We start from the raw sequence: 10,513 nt of genomic DNA on the forward strand, positions 1-10,513 counted from the left end.
CGATAACAGAAAAGTGAAATTGGTTATAGACTACTACTTGACAGCAACAGTGGTTAAATATACACATAATAATGTTTAATATCAACTGAGAAGACTGCTGCGGAAAGCTGGATGTTCCCAGGATAATAAACCTGTTTTGAAAGTTGTAAAAGTGACAAAACATGCAATTCCAAATGTTGCATGTACATATTAACTCAGCAGTGGTTCACCCTTCTTTTCACCTCCGCTGCTCAGACCAGAAATATGTTGTGTTCCTGTCTCTGTGTGTGCTCCCAAGACGCAACAGTCCTGTATCCAAGTGTTAGTCTCAATGTATTCAAATACATTTTACATTCAACGTTGTGGGACAAAGTAGCTTTATAACCTCAGATTTAGGTTTATTGCAGAACCTCACAGCAGTGTTAATGCCTCAGAGGCAGTTTTCCCACTCAGCCTGTTGGCGTCTGTTGGTGTATTTTATTTCTGGTCGACTACAAACAAGTTCCCCCTTGTTCTGCTTCTTTTTTTCTTTTTTTTCTTGTTCTGGTTAGGATTGTACCCACTGGAGCGGTCTGTTGAACTCATTGATCCTGATTGGAGGCATGAGGTTTTCCTTTTATGTCTGTGTGCTGGAAAGAATCAGTCTCACACTGACTCACTGCAGACCTGCCTTGTCCTTTTATTGTTAGAATTTGGCTTTTTTTTTTCATTTGGACTCTTATTTTTGGAGCTCAATTTTGGCATGTGAGATGATAATTGTGTGTTTTGTTACCTATTAGTTTTGTCTCTAAAATCTGACGTAACACATCACATTATAAGTCAATTGTTGTTAAAAATCTGAGAAAATGTCTAATTGCACACAGGACTGAATTCAAAACTTCACTGGACGTTTTTTTTTTCTTGTTTGTATTGTTATTCGTGATGTTTTGACATTTCCATATTTAATGTTCTGCTGCTCTGAAAGCAGTGGTTGTAAGATAAGTGATTGAAGCAAATAAAAACATTTTGAATTGATCTAGTGGACCAGGGGGAAACTGTGGGAAGAATAGTTAGAGTTAAATTAAAAAGAGGTCTACAATGTTTCTACATTAAGTGTCTTTCACGTCAAACATTGATCTAATAACAATGTGTCTAAGAAGTCTAAAATCTAAAATTCTGACTTTACTCTGAATCATGTTGTAAAATGTTTGTTATTAAGGACACAGTTCCAATGCATCCATCAATGTGAAGTGATGTCTCAGAAGTATTTTCTTTTGCTCGGTGATCTTTAGTTGGAAGAATGTGACTGCTGAATTTATTTTTTCTTTCTTATAATGAAAAAGTGTTTTTCATCTTACAACTTGAAGCAAACTAGCCTTATCGTATACTTCATGTAGGAGAGGAGGAGAGTTTGGTCATTAATCTCTTATGTTTGGTCCCACTCATCCTCTGGGAGAACAAAATGAACAATTTCTTGGTGTGTCACAACCTGTTAAAGCGTGTATTGGAGTCTCACTAATTACAACTCATTAGATAGTGTCAATGGACCCACAGTCCGTACTCAAGCTCAAACAGTATATGACCCACTTTGAGCAGGACTGTGTATTATTCATCTTTCAGTTTTCAGAGCAGCATCATTTATAACTCGCTGACCCCAGGATGTCCCGCAACAGCCACAGAAACCTCGCTCTCCTTCATAGTGAAGGTCTGAATGTGCTTCGTCTCTTCAGGCTTCTTTCACAAAAACCACAGAACAATTCCTAGTGCAGCTTATTAAAATGAGGCTAAATTAAAATGGTGGAAATGTTTTTAAATCCACCATGATTTACCCAAATTTCTTTGTTTTTTCATACCCTTGAGAGAAAACAAGAGTCCCGTGAAAATAAACTATTTCAAGATTTCCTTGCAGTTCATAACAGCTAAATGATCTAGCTTTGTTCCAGGGTACTGTAGGAAAGAAACAAATCTACATATAAAGAACAAGATGGAAAGAAATACTTAGTTTCTGAGGAAAACACTTTTGAATGATTGTCTACTTTAGTCAAATTGCCAACTTAATTCAAAGTGACGCTAATGAAAAATAGGAAAACATACCCTAAATCTTGCCATGAAAAACCAATATATTGATATCCACTTCTCTCATCCAATACGATTAGTATTGGATGACAGCTGTTCCCAAATGTTAGACTTCCATTTGAACTGATTAATAAAAAGCATATTGGCTCTAAATCTATTTTCATAGCAACACAGCTTTCATCAAATGCTTCCCAGCAATACTTAAACGTATCCATCGATGGAAGAAGATGACTTTAACTATTGCCATGAAAAACACATCTTAGCAGCCAAAATGTTTCCTCATCATTTTGTATCTCTACATTTTCAACAGCTTCACAGTGATGACAAAGTCTTGAATATGATTCATGTTTTGTGTAAAACCACAAAGCCCAGCACTCAACTGTTTTGCATTGTTGAGTCCTCTTGAGGCTTATCATTTACAATCACATGAACAAATCTGTGTTATAACATGGAGAGACAGCGTGCTCTTGTAATCAGACTCTTCCACCACTTTAAATAGTAAAGACTTCTAAATATATAAATATGCCAATACATTAAGATTTAATTAGAGTACATAATATACTTTATTAAAGATGAACATCGGTATCGAAACGTGCAATGTAATTTGGCAATATGTAATGCAAAAGCTTCAACGCTGAATGTATTTTCTTTATCAGCTATGGTGATGTGTGTATAAAAGGTAACACAATACTTGTTTTTGTTGTATGCTCAGACACCCATGCTAAAGAAAGTGCAACCTTGTGTTACAGGGCAAAAGTCAAATTAACTGGGACTGTTGCAATGAAAAGATGTCAAATCTGATCAGACTTTGTTTGCTCACATTCAGCGGGAATTTACTCAGAAATGGGAACAAGAAGAAGTTTTTTTTTCTAAACCCTGTTGTGGTTTTCTTTATTTAATCTGGTAATGCAAACCCCACAACAAGCATCCATCGACTGTAAGTCACCTACATACAATTACTCCAGTCTTTTAATCTTTTTCCCAAACTGTGTGGGCTGGCTCAAAGTCAAAATAGTATCATTCTTCTAGGATATAATCACTCGTTTTCCTTAGAAATCCTTTTCTTTCAGAGTTGTTGATGATTGCAGGTGTTTTTGTAAACGTTGAGCAACATGCGACTTTAAAACATAGTGGATGAACGCGTTATACCCTTCAGATATAAAACGCTTTAGAAGAGTAAACCAGTGTCATTTTCGCTTTTAGAACTTCATTGTAAGACACTGGGGGGGTTTTAACACATCGTATATAAAGTACCAGTGTCATTCAAAGTGCACTCCTCATCAAAGCATCCTTAATTTTACCAAAATTAAAGAACAAGCTTCAAACTAAACATGCTGACTCTACCTGTCGTATGCTGAACAGATTGTAAAGCCCCTTGCTGAAGATCTGTGGTATTGGGCTACATCAATAAAACTGACTTGACTCATCAATATTTTTATGTGTACCAAAACGAAACTGGTTCCTTTTTTAAAATGAAGAGTTTCATGCTTACTCCACTTAATCAAAGTTACTGTGAGGAACTTTTATCTGGTTATGAAACAGTCTAAATGTAACACTGGTGCCACTGTATGACATAGGCTACATCAGTAATAGATGCCAAGGACCCAGACTGATGTATTTACCTTCTCCCCCTGTGCCTGATCCTGACCATCATTTATACAGCGATGAGTCACCACAGGCGTCAGCCCGTTTTTGCTTGCGTCAGATGATCCACTGGCTGTTGTGCGTCGTCACCGTAAATAGGACGAGGCCTGTCATCAGGAACCGCAACTGGTGATGTTTGGGCCTAATCATTTCCTGGCATTAGCAAGATCCTTTACAACCAATACAAGAACATTATTTAAGTCGTGAGCAGATGTTTCTTGCAACGAAGAGGATAACATGTGTTTTCATGTTGTGTTGCTGAGAGAGTCATCCATTAGGTATTAGGAAGTGATGGCGAGAGAGACAAAGTGGTGCTGTTTTTACCCAGAGCGGAATAAACAACTGAGAGGAGCACGGACACCTGGTTATTCAAAGGTGGAAGTAAAGGATACAGCAACACACAATTACATGCTAAATGTTGAGTGCTGCTGGGAAGTCGGGTGGATAACTTGCATACCACAAGTTGTTTACCATTACACACACTTATGTTTCACTTCCTTTTCCTGTTTAGGAACAACTCTAAAGCTGGATTTAGTCCTTTCCCAGACTGCCTTTATTTTTTCAGAGGTAATGACCTGTGTGTGTGTGTGTGTGTGTGTGTGTGTGTTCGTGTTCAACTAATCAAATTAAAAGAGAAACAAGCTTTAAAGAACAAGTAGATGTTGAAACTTGTTTCATATGAGACCATATTTACCATATAAAGGTCACTATAAAGCAAGGAATTTCTGTCTGCATGTAAATGTGTTCTTCACATATCTTGAGAGCACACATTTCTTTTCCTATTATTGATCAATACGATTATTCACTAGTTTCACCAAAGCTGGCCCTAAAAAACATCTCCGGAACGCTTTTTGTTATTGCACCACAGTTGTTGTATGTAGATATGATGTGTGAGTGACCATGACAAATTTGATGCCGTTATGCCAAAGGATGGCAGCAGCAGCAGCATCGTCTCACTATAAAGCAAGGAACCGTTCATCCGATATACTTCACACACACGGCACTTTAGTTTGGGGAATATCAACAATTCATATTTATTTACAATATAAGACAATGTATTATACAATAATATGATAGGATATATAATACAATGAAATATAGTATAATATACCATAATGTAATATGGTACATGGCTGGCCCTCGCCGGGCGCATATCCTCAGTGGCGGTGCGCCGCGACCGGCTCTAGGCCGGCTTGGGGCGAAGGTGCTTTTCAGCGCTCACTGCCAGGACCTCGCCGCTTCCCGGGGCCGTGGACTAAGTGCTCGCTGTGCCCTTTCTCCCTGCGGGGAGGGACGGGGGCCCTTGCGCGACTGTCGACCGGGACAGACTGTCCTCAGTGCGCCCCAACCGCATCGCCAGGGCGGGGATAGGCTCAAGTAAAAGGCGTCAGGGATCTGCGGCGATGTCGGCAACCCACCTGACCCGTCTTGAAACACGGACCAAGGAGTCTAACGCACATGCGAGTCAAAGGGTGAAGCAAACCCTGTGGCGCAATCAAAGTGAGGGCCAGCGTGCCGGGTGAGGTAGGACTCCGGCCCTGTGGAGTCGGGCACACCACCGGCCCGTCTCGCCCGCACCATCGGAGAGGTGGTGCATGACTTTGTGCGATAGGACCCAAAAGATGGTGAACTATGCCTGGGCAGGGCGAAGCCAGAGGAAAGTCTGGTGAAAGCTCACACCATGATCCACCTTCACTTGTGTCCTCTTTTTGTCACACTGGTTGAGTCTCCATTGGTGTAAGTGGAGCATCTTGACTTGGGCTCCTCTTGGGGGCAGCCATCTTGTTTTGGGCCTCAGGTGGAATCATCAGTGGCTGCGGGATGGATCCACTTACACTAAGTCTGGACATGGCCTCTGTGATTGAAATCGGAATACAAGAACATGGAACCTTCAGAACAACCTGCTGACATCAGCTGTGTGACTCTCATTATATAAGTTGTACAACTTTGCACACTTATCTGATTCAGTTGGAACAAAACCACTAAAACAAACCAAAAAATCCACATACAACCTTCAAAGACACAAATGTATTACTGTTTCAACTGGATGCTAATGTTAGCTTAATAGATATGGCTAAATTATTATGCTGTAATTTTAAGCTATTGCTAGATTTCAGTCTTTACATGTGCTTTTGAGAGGAATATATGTGAGAAAATGTTTGGTTAATGCCCACATGTATAGTTTGATGTAATGTAATGAATGTTTATACTCGTAAGAGCTCATTTATGTTTTATCTGTTTCGTAGCTCTTACGGTGTTTTCTGGAGATTGGTTACCCTGGTGTTCTCATGTTTCCTTACCTCCTCATCCCTCACTCACTAACTGCAGAATCTCCGCCAAACATCTCCTCTTAAACGGGTCTTGGAGGAGCAGTGCTCGCGCTGGCGCTCATGCTCGCCTGTAGAGACTTCTCCTGACGAGAACGCGCAGCTTGGGGCCAAATCGTTTATGCCCCCCTCTGAATCTATTTGAGGACGCTGATTGGCTAAATTGTATGTCACTCATTTATATTTTTAATCAGCAATTGGCTAAACTGCTTCATAGACCCGCCTCGGTGGGGCCCACCAGTTGCGGGTTCTGAGACACGAAGCGGAGATGATGAGCAGACAGGCTGCAGACAAAATCTCCTTCAAAATAAAAGCACAGGATTTTTTTTTCTTGAATTTATTTTTATTTTATTTTGGAGAGCGACAGGGAAAGTCTCCTGTCGATCGCGATCGACGGGTTGGCGACCACTGCCTTAGATCTATATGAGATGGCATGAAACTCTCATATGAGTCATTTAACAGTCGCATGGACTGATTCGGGAGGCACTCACAAACGACCTACAGTATTTTGTCATTTAGGCATGAGGCATGAACTCCTCAACTCACCCTAACTTTTCAGTGTAAAGAGGAGATTGAATGAGGTGTGATTCAGGGACACAGCAGCCACTTCACTTGCACAGATGATTAAATAACCTGATTTTGCTCAGGGGACATCTCACTTTAGCAGAGCACGTATATTAGCAGTCCATACACCTTATATTAAACAGAGCTCAATAACAGTCTGATATTCAAACTGCCTGCTCTCTACTTGCACACAGTATGTGCCGACACCTGACATAACAGAGACAGGGAGGCGCTGGTAGTTCACGAACCAATGCATTACCCTCGTTGTCTTTGTAGTACAACGCTTAATAACCTCTAATGAAATGACTTGGCTGGTGGTAGGTGGTAATTGGAGATCATCCATGTATGTTTATGTATGAAAAGGATAAACTATCCAATACTGTTTTTTTTTCTTTTCTTATTTGCATCTGAGCTATTTGTTTTTCTATAGAAATTAGCTGGGGGAGTGTTTGGGTTTTCAAGCTGGTAGGGCTCCATCAGCTCAAATCAAGCTGTGGTCAAAAGTCTGTGTGTGTGTGGGTGTGTGTGTGTGTGTGTGTGTGAATGAGTGACCATGGTTAGTTAGTTAGGGAGCTCTGTCTCCTTTGTGTCAACAGGCTTTCTGGCTTGCTGAGGCTAATCACTGAGGTAATTACTGTTAATTAGGATCATCAATCATTAGACCTGTCGGCCTGTTTGACTGCCTGGTAGCTGGTATGTGTACATGTGTATTCTATTGGCAAAAGACAGGCAAGATAGGGTTGATCTATATTTTGCTTTATAAGAGTAAAGACTACGTAAATATATTTTTCATAGCTCAACTTAACATAATATTTCACTACCTCACTGTTACCAAGTCAGAAAAAAGAAACCAGACACAAGCATGTCAAGCAACCAAAAACATACGATTATCAACAATAGTATTCCAGTTTTGCATGATGCATTTTTACATGTATATAGATTTTTTTTATGTCTGCATTCGTACAGAAGCAGAGTGAATTCATATTAAAACAGTAACTGCTCTGAGAATGAAATAAAGTTTGCCCATTGTTTTACATATATTACACCAAATTAAAAAGCCTTCAATCCAATATTTTCACATAAGAGAGGAATATTCAGAATTGATCTACACATGCTACAACTCATCAATGAGTTCAATATAGTGCTGCAATATAATCAGTGGCATGGTAGCAGTCATGTATTTTAAATGGTTCATTGAAACTGTTTTACATTTACCATACAACGTGTTTATTGTACAAGACAGTGATGCAATCACAGGGATACACATTCTCCTGTTTCCCATTTACAACTCAACGTAAACAATCCAGCATGCAGTGGAGGACACAGTGTTTATTCATTCAGCAAATGCAGTTGAAACCTCTGTGCAGCTTTGACTCTAAACACTGGGTGATGTATGGTCACAGTTTGAATTTAAAATATTGGATATCATCTCTTTCTTTGTCTCTAGTCTTTTTGCCTCATTTACTCTGTCATCAGATTTTGAAGTAAACGTTTATTGGATGGGTTTTATTTTGAGACAAGAAGAACACAATTTGAATTGTGGTTATTTCATTGGTGGAGATCTATATAATTGTGTACCATGGTACTGTAGTTGATTTGACGACCAAGCTGTATACGAGTTTTCGGGGGCTTATGTCCAACAATGTCAAGGTGTCATTTCTAAAATGAATGGCTACTACAGAGGTTGGCCACTCCCTAAAGCAGTTAAAGAGTTAATAGTTTCACTAAACACTTATAATAGAGAGGCCTTTTCTCTAAAGAAGCCTTTTTTTGTGAAGGAAGCATATTTTACAGTCGCTGCTGAAAGGAAAACAAAGATGGGGCCAAAAGACTGTGTCGAGTTTTTAACTAGTAGCTCTATGGAACAACGCACATTTAACTTATACATTCCTGTAAGCACATTTGATACTCGTCAGTCTCAGTGCACTGAAGCTCCTACCACTTTCAAACTCAAATATTCTAACAGAAAACAGAGCTGTGTCTTATATTTATATGTCAAAATAATACCATTGTAATCTAAATAATTTCATGAGCTCACTGACAACTGTATTCGTCCGGCTCCATATATGTATATGTTTAACATTAAAATGAAAGGCATGGGAATGCCTTGAATAAGCCTTTTCTATTCTCATCTGGTGCGTCAAAATATATGTAAACATGCCAGTGTAAATAAAAGGCATTAGAGTGTGCGTGTGTTGAGGTCTCGGTGATATCATGTTTCATACAGATGCCACTGTGTGCCAAAGTTATGATACACTCAACTATATATGAAAATATGTTCGCTTTTCTGGGCAGGAGAGAGAGAGACACCTGCCACACACACACACACACAATCACACACACACACACGCACACATACACCTACCTGGATAAGGACACATACAGAGGAAGATTGAGTTACATATGAAATACTTACCTCCATACTTGTAAGGACCCTCTCTGACTATGAGACATACAGAGTCTCATGAATAAAATGTATTGTGGTGTGAGCAGTTCTGACTGTCATGTTGATGTGGAAACGCAAAAACTGCACAACTGATGTGGGACAAGGTGTCCTGATTACTACATTATGGAGAATGTGCTAAAAGTCACTGTGTGTGTGTGTGTGTGTGTGTGTGTGTGTGTGTGTGTGTGTGTGTGTGTGTGTGTGTGTGTGTGTGTGTGTGTGTGTCTGTGTTCCAGTACCATTGTCCTTCTGTCCCCTGTATCCTGTTGTGTTCTCTCTGGATATACAAATCTCAAAAACGTGCTCCGACTACAAGCATCATTTTAGTTTACCTTTTTCTAACTTTAACTCTAAAACAAGTCTTAACCATTAAACAGAATTTTGTACAAGAACACGAACACAGACATTAATGGCAAGTGGTAGTAAAATCAGAATACGGAAATGAGCCCTGAATTGGGACCCCACAGACCATTGCAGTACCATTTTAACACACACACTCTCTCTCTCACACTCACTCACTCACACACACACACACACACACACACACACACACACACACACACACTGTATATACAGAAAACTGAGGGCCACTAAAAACATTGGGGGACTAATGGGTTGCCACTTGCCAGTTTGAGTTATAAGGACCCAATTAAATTCTGTGTTTATGACTGGTGACCACATGCTGCATTAGAGAGTGTGTGTGTGTGTGTGTGTGTGTGTGTGTGTGTGTGTGTGTGTGTGTGTGTGTGTGTGTGTGTGTGTGTGTGTGTGTTTGTGAGTCACTGAATACTTAAACATATGTGAATGTTTTTCATGTGTAAAGGAATGTAAGTGGTCTCACTTGTGTGTGTGTGTGTGTGTGTGTTTGTGTCGCTCTGCATTGCCAGCATTGTTTTTTTACTGTCTTAAAGAACTTGTTTAGTTTCTTTAACAATGTTCTTTAACAACTCACCTCTGCATGACTTTGAGAAACCTTTGATCGAGAAAGTTCACCATGTAACAGGGAAGACAAATGTATTGAAGAAACAACTAGAAACATTTTGCTTTGTTTGTTAATGTGTTTTCTGTGAATGTTTTAGCGCGTCCTGTAGCAGGTGGTGTATTCCAGACATGACCGGTCAGTCACTGGCCTCTGTTGTCTGAGCTGTCTTGTTGAACTTTAAGGATTTTCCTGGCGTGTTTTTTTTTTTTTTAGATTAATAAAATCTACTTTTTTGCATAAACCTCCAACAATTTACATATAACATTATGTAGTGGAGAAAGTTCAATACATAAGTACTTCATCGAGATTTCATCGTCTATAATACATCACAACTCTCTCAATGAGAAGTCACACGAAGGCACCATAGTGCAACTGCCACCATGTGGTGAAAACACGTATGACATAATTCAGAATCCAGAGCTGGGAAAAGTAGAATAAACTTTAATCAGACTAAACTAAATTGAATTAAAGGATCTAAATCAATCAATCTCTGTCACAACACTCTGGTAATCGTCT

This window comes from Pholis gunnellus (assembly GCF_910591455.1).
Source record: "Pholis gunnellus genome assembly, chromosome: 2".
Classification (NCBI taxonomy): Eukaryota; Metazoa; Chordata; class Actinopteri; order Perciformes; family Pholidae; genus Pholis; species Pholis gunnellus.